Below are 13277 nucleotides of genomic sequence, written 5' to 3' on the forward strand. Positions count from 1 at the left end.
AAAATCAGATATGATTCAGATACCTGCCAGTGCAACACTTATCTAAATGTAACAGCTGGTATTTTTACTGACCTTGAAGTCTTACATGCTGCACTGTAGATTTCATACTGTTTTTACCCTCTTTAGTGTCTAAGAAGAGGGAAAGGATGTGAGGTGGGGTGAGGATAGGGTGCAGGGCCTCCTCACTGCTGAGCTTACCCTCCAACGTGAGGGTTTATTCATGTTTAGGTTTATTGTTATTATTATTTGTGCCCATTGTAGATCTGTGATTTGGCTGAGCTTGCAGGTTAGGTTTACGTCTGAGGTTTATGTGGGTGACTTCGAGTGTAAACTCCAGCTTTGGATATGGCTTGCTTTTTAAAATTGGTGTGAAGACGTGGCCAAAGAAATCAAACATTGGCAAGAATTCAGAACTGAAGACCTGCGCTGTAAAATTCAGAATATACGATCCGCATAAACGGAGCTTGAGCGCAGATTTGACGAGGTTAAATGTAATGTCAGTTGCAGGATTCTGGTGTAAATTATTTGTCTGCGTGCTGCATTTAAAAGCAAGTACTTCTAGATCTGAAGGATTTTTTTTATAATAAGCCCCCCCCCCCCATCCTCCTCCTCCTCCTCTCCGAGCCAGAATACACACCAGCTACTGAGAAGCCTGAGAAGTCCCTGCTCCCTTTGTCTTTGTAGTTCAGCAGCTCTCGTCCAAAATACTGTAACTTCTGGGAAACAGGGAGGTCTCAGCTCTCTGCTCAGAAAGCACAACAAGCAGAGACTCTTTCTCCATCTCTTTATGACGCTCCCTCTCCCTCTGTCTTTGTCTCTCCCTTTTCAAATAGACTATTTGTCATCTCTGAAATAGAGCATTTTAAAAATTCAACCTGGAGCCAACCCCCACCCTAACTCCCCTCTATTCTCACTCTCAATTCCCCAGACTCTGGCCAGCTACGATCAATAGCCTATTGATCAACTCTCTCCATTCCCATTACACACCAGTGCCAAAAGAGCCAACCATTTTCCCTGAAAAGCTGATCTGGAGCATGTTTGCAATGGTGAGGTTTCTCTAATTTCAGCGGGTTATTATTAAAAGGGTACAGTGCGTGAGTGCTCTGGAGCTCTGCGAGGTTGAGTGGTGAAAGTGGCTCAGAAAGGACCTCAGTAAATGCAGTTAGCTTTCAATTGAAAGGTATCGCACCGGAGTAAAGTCGAGTGTGGTTCTCCACTTAAGTAAAATAGGAAAGGTGAGAGCATTACCACATACGTAGAAAGTAATTCTTTTTCCAGTTGTTTCTACTTCATTTCTCTCCCCCGCCCTCCGTCTTCCTCCTCTCCCTCACTCTCTCTCTCTCCATAGACAATGCTACGGGCAAAATCAATACTGGAAAGAAAAAAAAAGAAGGCATATTTTTAGCCTGTTATTATATGAGCTGTATGAGGAAAACAGTGTTTGTGGGAAAGACAGAAATGCCAAGGTGCTGATAAGAGAAAGATTGGGTGGGAGAGATACAAAAGAAGTGAAAGAGTGAGAATGATGGTGGTGGGCTGGTGTAAGGGAGAGTCTAATGGAGATGGATCAAACGAAGGTGGAGATAAGATGGGGTAACTGTGAGAAAATGGCTGATGTGTTGACCAAGGGATGTGGCTTTGTGTAGCCGGCAGGAGAATGGCTGTTGATGAGGTTTTTTGAGGGCGTTAAACGTTAAATTAAAGATCAAATTTATGTTATCTGAACTCTTATTTTGATTTTTTTGCTGCCACACGTTTCATTTACACTTTTGGTCTTCCTGCTTTCCACATCTACAAATGAGCACCATCCTCTTTAAGTGCTTGCATGTGCTTAAATCACACTTATTGCACAACAACACAGCACTATTAATACCTTCTTATGCAGCTTTGCTCCACCTCTGTGCGTGTTCGTGCTCTCTGTGGATTGCTGTATACTCGCACCACACCACAGCCTTCACTTTCACTCCCCCTGCCAATGGCTTTCTGATGGACTCCCTCTCCCTAACCTCTTTTTGGGCTCACCTCTGTGCTTGTCAGTCAACCCGCAACCCTCCTCTCATTGGCTAGAGATGCTCTGTTGATCAAACGGCGGGGCCGTCCAATTGGCCAGAGAGCTCAGGGGGGAAGGAAGGAATTGATTTATCTGTGGTATTAGGGGATCAATTAATCCCCATTGTGTGTGCCAGCACAGATAGTCCGATGTGTCTTATTTGGTATGGCTTGTTTCTGCTCGGCCAAGATAAGAGTCTCTCCCATCACTTCCCTCAATGAGCAACAAATCAAATCAAATCGAAAGGGATGACGGCACGCAGAGGGTTCCTCCCCAGGCTGTGGCTGGCTGATCACAATAAGGAAAAGCCATCAATATGAAAAGTAGTCTGTGCAGAATAAATGCCGCTCATTTGAGGGCTGAGATGTCTGCCCTGTTGCCATGACAATCCAGAGTGAGGATATAAACATCTTAAATAACTTGAGCTGTCTCATGACTCCGTTTACAATTGATCAATGACGTTTAATTCAAATAACAGACATACAGTGTGCATACAGCTGGAGCTGCAGCCATTAAAGGATAGGTTCATATTTTTCTATCTGTCTTAAAGGGACACACCAGCTTCGTATAATAAAAACGTGGGTACTATGTGTAAATAAACTGTGGCGAACTGCTCTTGATCTGATCTCCCTGCTCATCACCCAGCTCAAATCAAAAGATTTTTGCTGGCTCTAGGGCTGTTGCTCAAGCTACAGATTGTACTTCCGCATTAGGACACAAAGAGTATAGAAGCAGATTGATCTCTCAAACTCAGACCAAGCTCAGATCAAACGATGAAACCAGGCAGTGCTGATCAAATATGAACCAAATTTCTGTTACTGCGTTGCCTGTTTCTTGCCTCAGAAGTTTTCAGAAACATATTTTAGTGCACTGTTTAACTGTAATATGAGATCAATTGTTACCAGCCTGCTTCAATATTATTTTGGAAGGGAATCTCGCATTACCTCACCCACCAGCGGGAACATTTGTTGGTCCGGTGTGGTGCAATGCATTGTGGTGGTTGTATGATTTCAACCTCTTGGGCAAAAGCAAACACCACAGCCCTTTTCCTCGGTTTTCTCTGGTCATGTAGCACAATTTCTTCATTTTTTTCATCTTTCTACTGCACAGACCATCCCAGTTTTATAACAAGACCATCTTTCCAACAGTAGACTACGTCTTTAACAACACACATTGAGAAAAGTCTCTTCAAGGGAGATGCATATGACATTAAAACCCTAATACTGCAGCAAACAACTATCTGATTTGTGAAGATTTAGTGGAGTGATGGTGTCCAGAGCAGAGAATGAAGTCATGCTACCTCTACGTGCTTCTTTGTTTGTTGTCATGGTAGATGGTCTGGCCATACCTGCGTTTTAGCTGCTAGCCACCGGCTCAGTCACCTCATATCAAGAACCATGTGCAAACTATCCTGCCTCAGACTCTAAATCATAAGCCCCTTTCACACATGCACAAACCTGAAATTATCTAGACCAGTGGTTCCCAACTGGTGGGTCGCGGTCAAAAAGTGGGTCGCAGGTCCTTTCTAAATGAACCGCAACTGACTGGCGAACATGTCAAGTTAGCTAAAACACACTTTATTTTGAAGTACAGTGAATTGTTGGCACAGAACTTTTATTTTCAAGTTGTCTCCTGATGTAGAGTGAGCAACTAACAGACAGCTACTTGACAGAGACAGCAAAGTAGCTCGACGACATGTTCAAATGCAAGTATGACACTGAATAAATTAAAATGTATGGACCTTGAACTAATGACTAGGGAGAAATCTGGGCCCTGTGGCTGAACCAGTTGGGAACCACTGATCTAGACATTACCCAGATGAGCTGTATGTGTGAACGCAAATGTCTGAATCAGTTGGATCGGACATCAAACAGACTTTACACTGCCAGTTCACTAGTACAAAGTCCTTGTAATGTCTAATTAAGCTTATGTGTGAAAAGAGTCCGCAGAATTCACAGCAAGTGGGTGGGCATGTTGATGATGTTTTGCTCAAGCAAAACCAGAAGAAAACAATCATCTGCAGGTGTAGAAGAAAAGCATTTACACAAAGACGGCAATGAAAATGTCCGAATGGAGAGATGACAAGATTCAGGAACATCTGTCGGTAAGGGCAGAGGCCGAGATTGTCAGACAAGTAACAGCAGGAGACTCTTACAACACTGCGATATAGACCTGTCAAAATAGTCAAAATATGTCTGTAGCCAGATAAGATCCGAAACCCAAAACCTGTCGAAAGACACAAGAAGCACAGACCGTGCAACTAATGACAACACTGTACAGAAAGACTTTCCAAATAGCAAATATATGGTTTTGATATGACTAGGGTTTTTTTTTTGTTACGATGGTCTTGCTAAAACTGCTGCATGTGAAGATTATAAAATAGCAGTGTAACTTCGACTGGCTGTTAGAGTTTAAGCAGTTTAGGTCAAATTTTGTGGAGGCTTTTCCCCGTGTTGGGCAGTAGCGTCACTACAAGTAGCGTTGTTACTAACTTAACCACATTTCTCAGTAGCGTGGTGGTAGCATCACTATATTCTGAGACAGATAGCTTTTCAGTAGTGAAGCTGATTAAGTAACCAAGGGGCGCGGTAACGTTCACAAAAGTTACAAGCTCTTTTTCCCCAAGAAAAGCTCTGAAGTGCAGAGGTCTCGGACTAGGGATAATAAAACTGAGGATAAGTAATGTGACTGATGCCAGCACCACACCGAGGCATGTAGACCAGGGAAACACTTCTGCATGACATTACATAGTAATTCTTCAGTTTGTTTGTTTGCTGCTTTTGCTATTGGTTTTTCTCAGCAAGACCTGCCCTACTCTGCCTCTGATTGGCTACATTGCACTTCTTGATGCATCTCTTATGTGTATCGCCTGTAGACTGTGATATAACTTGCGTCATTTCCTGCCTCCTGCACACGAGATCCTGGTGCCACCCCTCGCCTAGTGAGGACGCTTCTGACACGGACAATCTCCTGTTGTGTGCTTCATGTGTGAAAGGGAAACTTTGGACATTGTCCTGAGTTCATATGAGAAAACGTCTATAGATGTGTTCCAAATGTCGCATACAGCACCTTTAAATTTTGTTCAAAAAACATCTCAGTATGCTAAAAGCTCTGATTAGCTTTGGCTAAACTTTGGGATGCAAATCTTCACAGAATGAAGACTGTAGATTTGGTCCCTCATCACTTACTTTAAAATCTTAGGAAGGGGTTTCCACAGTCACCAATAAGTCTTTCAACATACACATGGGATCATTGTTTTACAATAGACTTGAAAATAGATGAACCTAGCCCTCAATCTATTAGTGATAACAGAAAAATACCAGGCCCCAAAATAGCTGCTCCTGCTTTTCTTTGTCTTATATGATTGTTAAGTGAACATCATTGGGTTTTGAACTGATCGGCAAACAAAACAAGACATCTGAAGACCTCTCTTTGAGCTTGTGACGACCATTTTTCACTATTTTCTGACATTTTACACAACAAACTCTTAATCGATGAATCAACAAAGTATTCAAAGGATTAATCGATAACAGAAATCATCGCCAGTTGCGGGCCCACATGCAGCATCTTAATTGCATATGATGCGCATAAAGAAATAGCACCACTGAGAAAAACCAGGAGGAATGCGAGCAACATACTGTACTGCACATTTCTGAGTGGGAAAGCAATCATAGCCGAGGGGTTGGAAGGGAGAGGGGTCAATGGACCGATAGTTGCCGATACTCTCTCTGAGATGACAGTGAAAAGAAAAGGTAAGAGAGACTAGGATAGAAGTGGGTGCTAATTCCTACTTTTCAGTTTAAATAAAGATTGGAGCTGGATAAAAGCCATTAAGGGAGAAATCAGACAGGGCATGCTATGTAGGACAAGAGCTGACTGCAGGGAGGTGAGTGGTGGGATCGATACTCAGTCGATGCGCTCAACACCCAGCTCTGCACACACATACACACACACACACACACATACGGAGGGGCATGTGGTATTGCCGGGCATCTGCATGTTTGTGTGTGCATGTGTATGTGTGCAGCAGTGACTAATGGAGAAGGAGAGGGAGCCCGGAGAGAAAGAGTGCATGCAATATACAATTAACTCTCTTTTGAGTGAGGGAATATTAAATACAGACTGCTTGTGCGGACTGTAATTTGTAGTGATAAAAGTATTAAAGTAAAGCACTTGGACAAAGATGGAAGGGTGGACAGCTGCAGAGATGGATTTATTTTCGGAGGCACGATACAGTTAACAAAGATAGATGTTTCAAAAGAGCGTCTTCAGCCCGAACTGGAGCCTCAGTACGACTGCAATCACTCTGCATTCTGTCCTCCCCTCCTCTCCTCTCTCTTCTTCTTCTCCCTCTCTTTCTTTTACCTTCTCCCTCCCTCCTTCCCTCCTCTCCTCCCCCCCCTCGCCTCCCTTCCTCTCTCCCTCGCGCTCTCTCTCTGTAGAATTGATCGACTATGTCTCCTCAATCCATCTCTCCCTCTGTCGCTTAGCAACGGGTGCTCTATCGGGTGTGGAGGGTGGGAGTTTCACTAGGGGAGGGGTGGGAGGAAGAGGGGTAGGAAGGGAAGGGAAGGGGGGCATGTATGGTTGGTGGTGGTGGTGGTGGTGATGGGGGGGTTAAGCAAAAGCCAATTGTACTTGATTCCACATTTATTCTGACTGATACATGTTTCCCTTTCATACTCTGACTGTGAGGTTTCACTACTCGCCTGATGAATACAAAAAAAGATTTACAAGATAACAAAACGATACCGGCACTGAGATTTTTCACTATTTATTCCATCTCAGGAAAAAAAAAACTACATGTGCTGCAGTTGTAGCACACCGAGAAAACGTTTGATATCAGAGCCAGGATGACTAGTAGTAGGTCACTGCTTCTGTTTTGTGCGTGTGAATGTTACAAATCCGCCTGAGCAGCCGGTCCATCACTTTCCCTGAAGCTGTGTCACCGTTTCATACAGTGAGCCGTCTCTGTGAAAATACAAAAGCACACTGGTGCGAGCCTGCACTTTAAATTTATCTACGCCTCCTGTTTTCTGTCTCCACAACACGGAGAGAATAAAACGAGGAGAAAGGGAAAAAACTTGTGAGGTGTGTTGGCTCAAACACACACAGTCCACTTCTGCTGATTACAACAGTCACTTTGAAAAGACGCAGAATTACAAACACTTTTTGTGTGTTAAACCAAATTAACAAGCATGTTATCATTGTGCAAAATGAATACAATAAAACGTGGGGAATATAACAAACCCCTGTGGCCATGAGACTCACTGCTGAATGCATGAATATAATTTGAAACAAAAAGCTGCTCAAAGTGGTCTGTGTACAATCCCTGAATTAACATTCATATGGGAGTAAGAAGAAGTGTTGAGCAAGAAGCATTGTTCTGTTTTTAAGACCTTATCCTTTTGATCTACACTTAATGTCTGATCCCCTTTGAGGAAGATGTGTAGGCTATTCTTTAAGCCTAATAAATCCAGCGTTAGCAGTACTTAAGAGGGGGAAAAGCTGTGTGGTTTAAAACCAGGAGGGCAGGGGGGAGCAGAACAATGAATAATGCTCTTAACTAGCTTGTGAGATAATACGTACACGTTACAATCTATAATCATTCTAATCTGCAATCCATGGAGCAGAATAATCGTATAGATATTTGGGCCTCGGCTCAGCGCTGTATCATATACATCCACATTATGATCACGTTAATCTGGAATCTAAAGGCGTCGAAGTACAAACACGTGTGTGTGTGTGTGTAACACCCGAAATCTATGATATATAATTAGACATTTGCACCATGTGTACTGCGAATTATTTTGACATGTGATAGCTTTCACTCAAATACATTCACACACACAATCCTGCACACACACCTGTGTCTGAATGCCTATAGATCACTACAGTTATACTGCTCTTATATCATCAGTCGAACACACACACACACACACACACACACACACACACACACACACAGACTGATGGATTGCAAACACAAAATACGACATTAAAAATGTGTCCAGTTTCAGTTTGCTTGCATCTGAACAGCTTATCGGCTCAGTCAATTTTCTAATCAATATAAAAGCAGTCAGATATGTGCATTATCTATCTATCTATCTATCTATCTATCTATCGTAAAAACAATTTGTAGGAATCCTGAAACACCTTCCTACACACAGTATATGTAAATCTATAATGCTGTTAACATAGGTGTAGATTTTAGGGGAGATACAGGGGACACGTCCCCCTCAATATTTACAACATATGCGTTTGTCTCCCCCAGTAAAAACATTAAAGTAGCCAAGGACTTATTTTTGACAAAATGAAAGACATTAACACCATAGTCAGTAGCGTCTATGACAAAATTAGATGCTTATGGGTGAATACAAATTCACCAGAATGCTGGAAATTTAGTGTTTGATGGTTAAAAATGTTCTGGTAGATAACCTCCAGACCCTCTGCTTCATATTTAATTTCATTTGATTTCATGTATCTGACTCTACCCAATATCACACGGTATGGAGTGCCAACATTACAAAACAATGGTACTCAAACAGAGGAAGGAGACTATTGAAAAAAGCACCAGTTTACAAATGACTTTTGGCTTATCTGATTGAAATAAACAAATTGAATTTATTTACATACCTTTAAACTACCCTTCAAAAACACCTTACATTTGGACATTCAAACAAAATATGATACTCATCTCCCACATGATATATGTCCCCCACAGTGTTGAAACAAAACCTGTGGGTGTTTACATCTAAAACCAAAGTAAACTAAAGTAATGGCAGCAATAAAATGTCACAAGTACAATGGGCAGGGGCGTAAATATAGACAGTGCAGGCAGTGTGGTTGCACTGGGGCCTGTGAGGTGGGTGGGGGGCTAAGAGAGAGAATGGGTGGAGAATGGGCCCTTATGAGTAACTGATATCTTGGAAACATGCCTGTGATCAAAGAAGAACTCTCATTAAATTCAAAAAGGTGCCATTTGCTATATATGCCCTGGAAAAAGGCAAACCCATCTGTAGCATGTTTTTTGTAAAACACTCAGCAGCATCTACAATAAAATTATACAATAATTCTACAAAAACTATATATAAACTATAAAAGGATTGAATTAAATGAATTATTTCTTTTTTTGGTATTTTCTGTCATATACAGATGCAGTGATGATTGCTGGATAATATATATGTTGATGTTTTCCAGTGTTGATCATGTGAGAGAAGATACTGGCACTAACACACTCACACACACGGTAAAGTATACTCATATAACACCGTTAATGACATATAAGGACACACACACACACACACACACACACACACACTTGTATCACTTAAAGTCCTTGAAAACTTCCTTGAAAGTCTAAAAGTGTTAATGTTTATTCCTTTTCTCACTTTAATTTATTTTTTTTATTTTTCCCCAAATAATTTTATTTTATTTATTTATTTATTCTATATTAAGTAACATCCTCTTAGCAGTGCATCATATTTAGGCTGTGTACGTGCTTCATAATAAAATAAAATAAAATAAAATAAAAATAATTAGTGGATATTTTATCATTTTAAGTTCTCAGGTCTTATTTATGTTGTTTATATTTTTTGCTGTGAGCACAATAAACACCCAGCCGTCTCATTAACACTTTGAGGCCTTTCCTGCTCAAGTTTGAGGTGTCCGAAAGAAACTAAAAAAACAAAACCGAGTTAATCCGTATAACATTTAGTAATCCTGCCCGATCGGATCGATGGCTTATTGAATGTGTTTGTGATTAGTAGCTGTATTGATTGCGGTGACATCATGTGAACACACCGGAGTGATGCTTATTTCGCCAACATCTTGTCACAATCTTAATATATCTGTGGGGCTTTAAATGGCCTTTGTGACAAATATAAATAAAATATATATTTTAAATTGTTGCTGTTTTAAATTTGGTTTCTTTTGGATGAATTACAGGGCGGGAAGTTTTATTTAAACACATCTGTGGTTTGATTAATTGGAGAAATGTGAGGATAGTGACACAAAACTGCTTCAGATCCACAGGGAAATATATATTTAAAATAAATTAAATTTAAAAAAGCTGCAACACCTACATCCTGTTTTTTTAAGTCCTGTATTTTTTTTTTTAAAATAATAAACACATTATTATTTGGATGATTTTCCTCCTCAACTCTCCTCTATAATATATATTAAATTTTATTATAATTATATAACATTTATTTATGATAAATATAAAGAAATATCTTACCGTGTCGGTTATTGATCACAGTCTTCTTGGCGTATTTGGCACCTGTTGTCCTAAATATTTTTGGAGCCGTTACGCACACACACACGCACACACTCACAGGCCTGCTGTATTTAAGCGCCTATTTCTACACAAGTTGACTTTCATTTTGAGTGAAACCAAGAGCAGAGAGGAGATGTGCGCCCAATTCTTTCTGCCAATCGATCAGACTGCGGATAGATCGATATGGCACCAGGGCTATTGATCACCCACAGTCCTCTATTGCCGGGCGCTTTCAAATGCAAATGCACCTAAATAATAATCTGTAGCAACACACTAATTCCTTAACAAACTGCAGGGGAAACGCTTTGCAAACAAACACAGCCATGTTTAATGTGTTTTTCTTTAACATTAAGGCCTTTTAAAATTTCAGCTCTGACTGTGAGACAAGCAGATTTAACAGTAGGCTGCCGTTTAAAGATTTAACAGGACAAACAGGTAACGCTGAAAATGCAGGCTGACATTGATTTGGCCTGTAGCCTGTTGGAAGTTTGGAGAAAATGTTTCGAGGCGTATAAGTTTAAGGAGTAAAAAAAACAATAAAGTTGACACGATTTAGCCTAAAAGAAACACAAACACTCCCTGGAGAGCGAAATAACTAAAGTTTCAGTGTTAAATGTGCTCAAGTGCAAATTATATGAGAATTAGGAGCATCTGAGATTTTAAGGATATTCAAATCTCTCTCATCCCAACACACACACACGGTTACTTAAAGTAGAGCCAGAGGCAAACAAAGCAGATGTTGTGAGTTTTCCCCAACAAGGCCACATCAGTGTGTGTGTGTGTGTGTGTGTGTGTGTGTGTGTGTGTTTGGGATGAGAGCAGCAGCAGCAGCAGCAGCAGAGCCCCGTCCCGCTGACTTGCTCAGAGGCCTGATCAATGCGACATTACTAAACACTGCTGCTTAACTTTTGCCAATAGCCAGATTCAAGTAAATATACTTTAGAATACATTAAGCGTGATGCATCAGCCACGGAGTCATTCAAGAAGTCATGAAAAGATTAGTCTGTCTCTATCGAGTGATTCGTGGGAAAATAGACAAGCTCATACGGGAGAAGTTTACCCACTGGAAACACCTCACACTCACACACTGGGTTTTATAGAAACACAATTGAATAAAGGGGTGTGAGATTTAAATTTGGGGCGAAAAAATACCTTCAATCATGAGGGATATGAATTGTTTTATTATTACGTTTTAAAACCTGCACACTTCCTTTAAAAATTATGATGCTAATAATTATAATTTACATTATTTACACTGAAGAAACACAGACTGAATAATCAGCACTCAGCCAAATGAAAAGCTCAGCTCAAAGTTTTGCAGCTGAGTGCACGAATGTGGTCATTTCCTGTAATGAAACTGCCTGTTGAGACAGGTCAAACACATAACAGGATACACCACCATTTTAGCAGAATGCATTTTGGGCTCTAATATCGATCCTTCAGAAATGCATTGAGCGAGGAGGCTCCGGGTTCAGCATTGATTAGTTGATCAGCACACGACAGCAGTGCTTACAGATAAAAACAAAATGCTCTGGGCCTCGTAAAAATGGTGAGGCTCAGTGACTGTAAAACTAATTGTACTGAATTACCAGAGTGCTACAGGAAAAATAAATGTGACTTTTTGGGACAGGATTTGACATTATTAACAAATTAAAAGGCGCAAAAGAGTGCTGAACAATCACTGCAGTGTGTGTGTGTGTGTGTGTGTGTGTGTGTGTGTGTGTGTGTGTGTGTATGTGTGTGCGCGTGCGTAAAGTCGATGCCAACGTGGTGCTGAGGCCACCGCCTCGCCCGCTGTTATTAATATGAAATAAATCACCGGGTCTCTGCGGCATCGCCCCAGTCACACCGCAGCTATCGACACAGTTAATATTTCATATTGTATTCGCCATAGGATATGCTTATTTAAGTATTCGAAAACAGTACATTAAAATACAAATTAAAACTGAGCTCTAGGCGGACACATGGATTTTTAGAGTGTGTGTGTGTGTGTAGAGGGGGGGAAATAGCTGGGTTTACTTTGCATTCAAATTTTTATTTTGGCTTGGCTGAATGAACGATTTGACCAAGCTGCATAAAATAGAAGTAAACAACATTGATTGGAAATAGGAAAAGTACACTGATCAGTTCCCCACGCCCTGTTGACCCTGCTGTTTGAGCTGGTTTTATCCGCGTGGAGTTAACATGACCTCGCTTGGCGCAGTGGAGCCTATAGAGAAAAAGGAATTAGACACAGAGGATGGGGAGGTGGAGGTGGAGGTGGAGGAGTGGGGAGGACTGGTATGAAGTTTACAAGTTCTTGGTGAAAGTATAAAACTTTCCAGTGCGTTGTTTTGGGTTGTAAACCCTGGTGAATTAGGAGCAAGGAGCCAGCAATGAAAGTTAACATCCATCACCACCGCGACCAATAAGCTGCTCTGGCCGGCTGGCTGAGCACAGATGACGGATTCGCTGCTGTGCGGGCTTCGGTAATTCATTTTCGATAGCAGTGGTTGCTGGGATCAATACAGGGACATTAACCCAAGCGGACACTGCTGTTCTCCTGATGGCACAAGCCAAAAGCCACCATCCCCCGTTGGCAATCAGCAAAGACACAGTTTTTAGGGTCATTATTTGGAGGGGAAGAGGAGCTGTGTGCCAAGGCCGCTGATATCACAATTCATCAGTGGCGTTATAGATGGCCTTGACCTAACTGTTGGTAAACACTGGTCAGGGAAATTATTTTATGCAATTTGCAAATGATTAGTGATGCCACTTCCTGGATTGTTGGACTATTTTTTCCCCCCACAGCTCCGGGTCGAAATCCTAATGGCCTCATTTTACATAACATCGGTGTAAATGCCAGGGCTTCTCACTTGGTAACATAGTTTACAGAGCAACTGAAGGCCTAAGGACTGCCAACACACTCACACACACATCACACCTGCAGAGACACACTCCACAGTGTGT

Source organism: Epinephelus moara, chromosome 10, assembly GCF_006386435.1.
Source record: "Epinephelus moara isolate mb chromosome 10, YSFRI_EMoa_1.0, whole genome shotgun sequence".
Lineage (NCBI taxonomy): Eukaryota > Metazoa > Chordata > Actinopteri > Perciformes > Serranidae > Epinephelus > Epinephelus moara.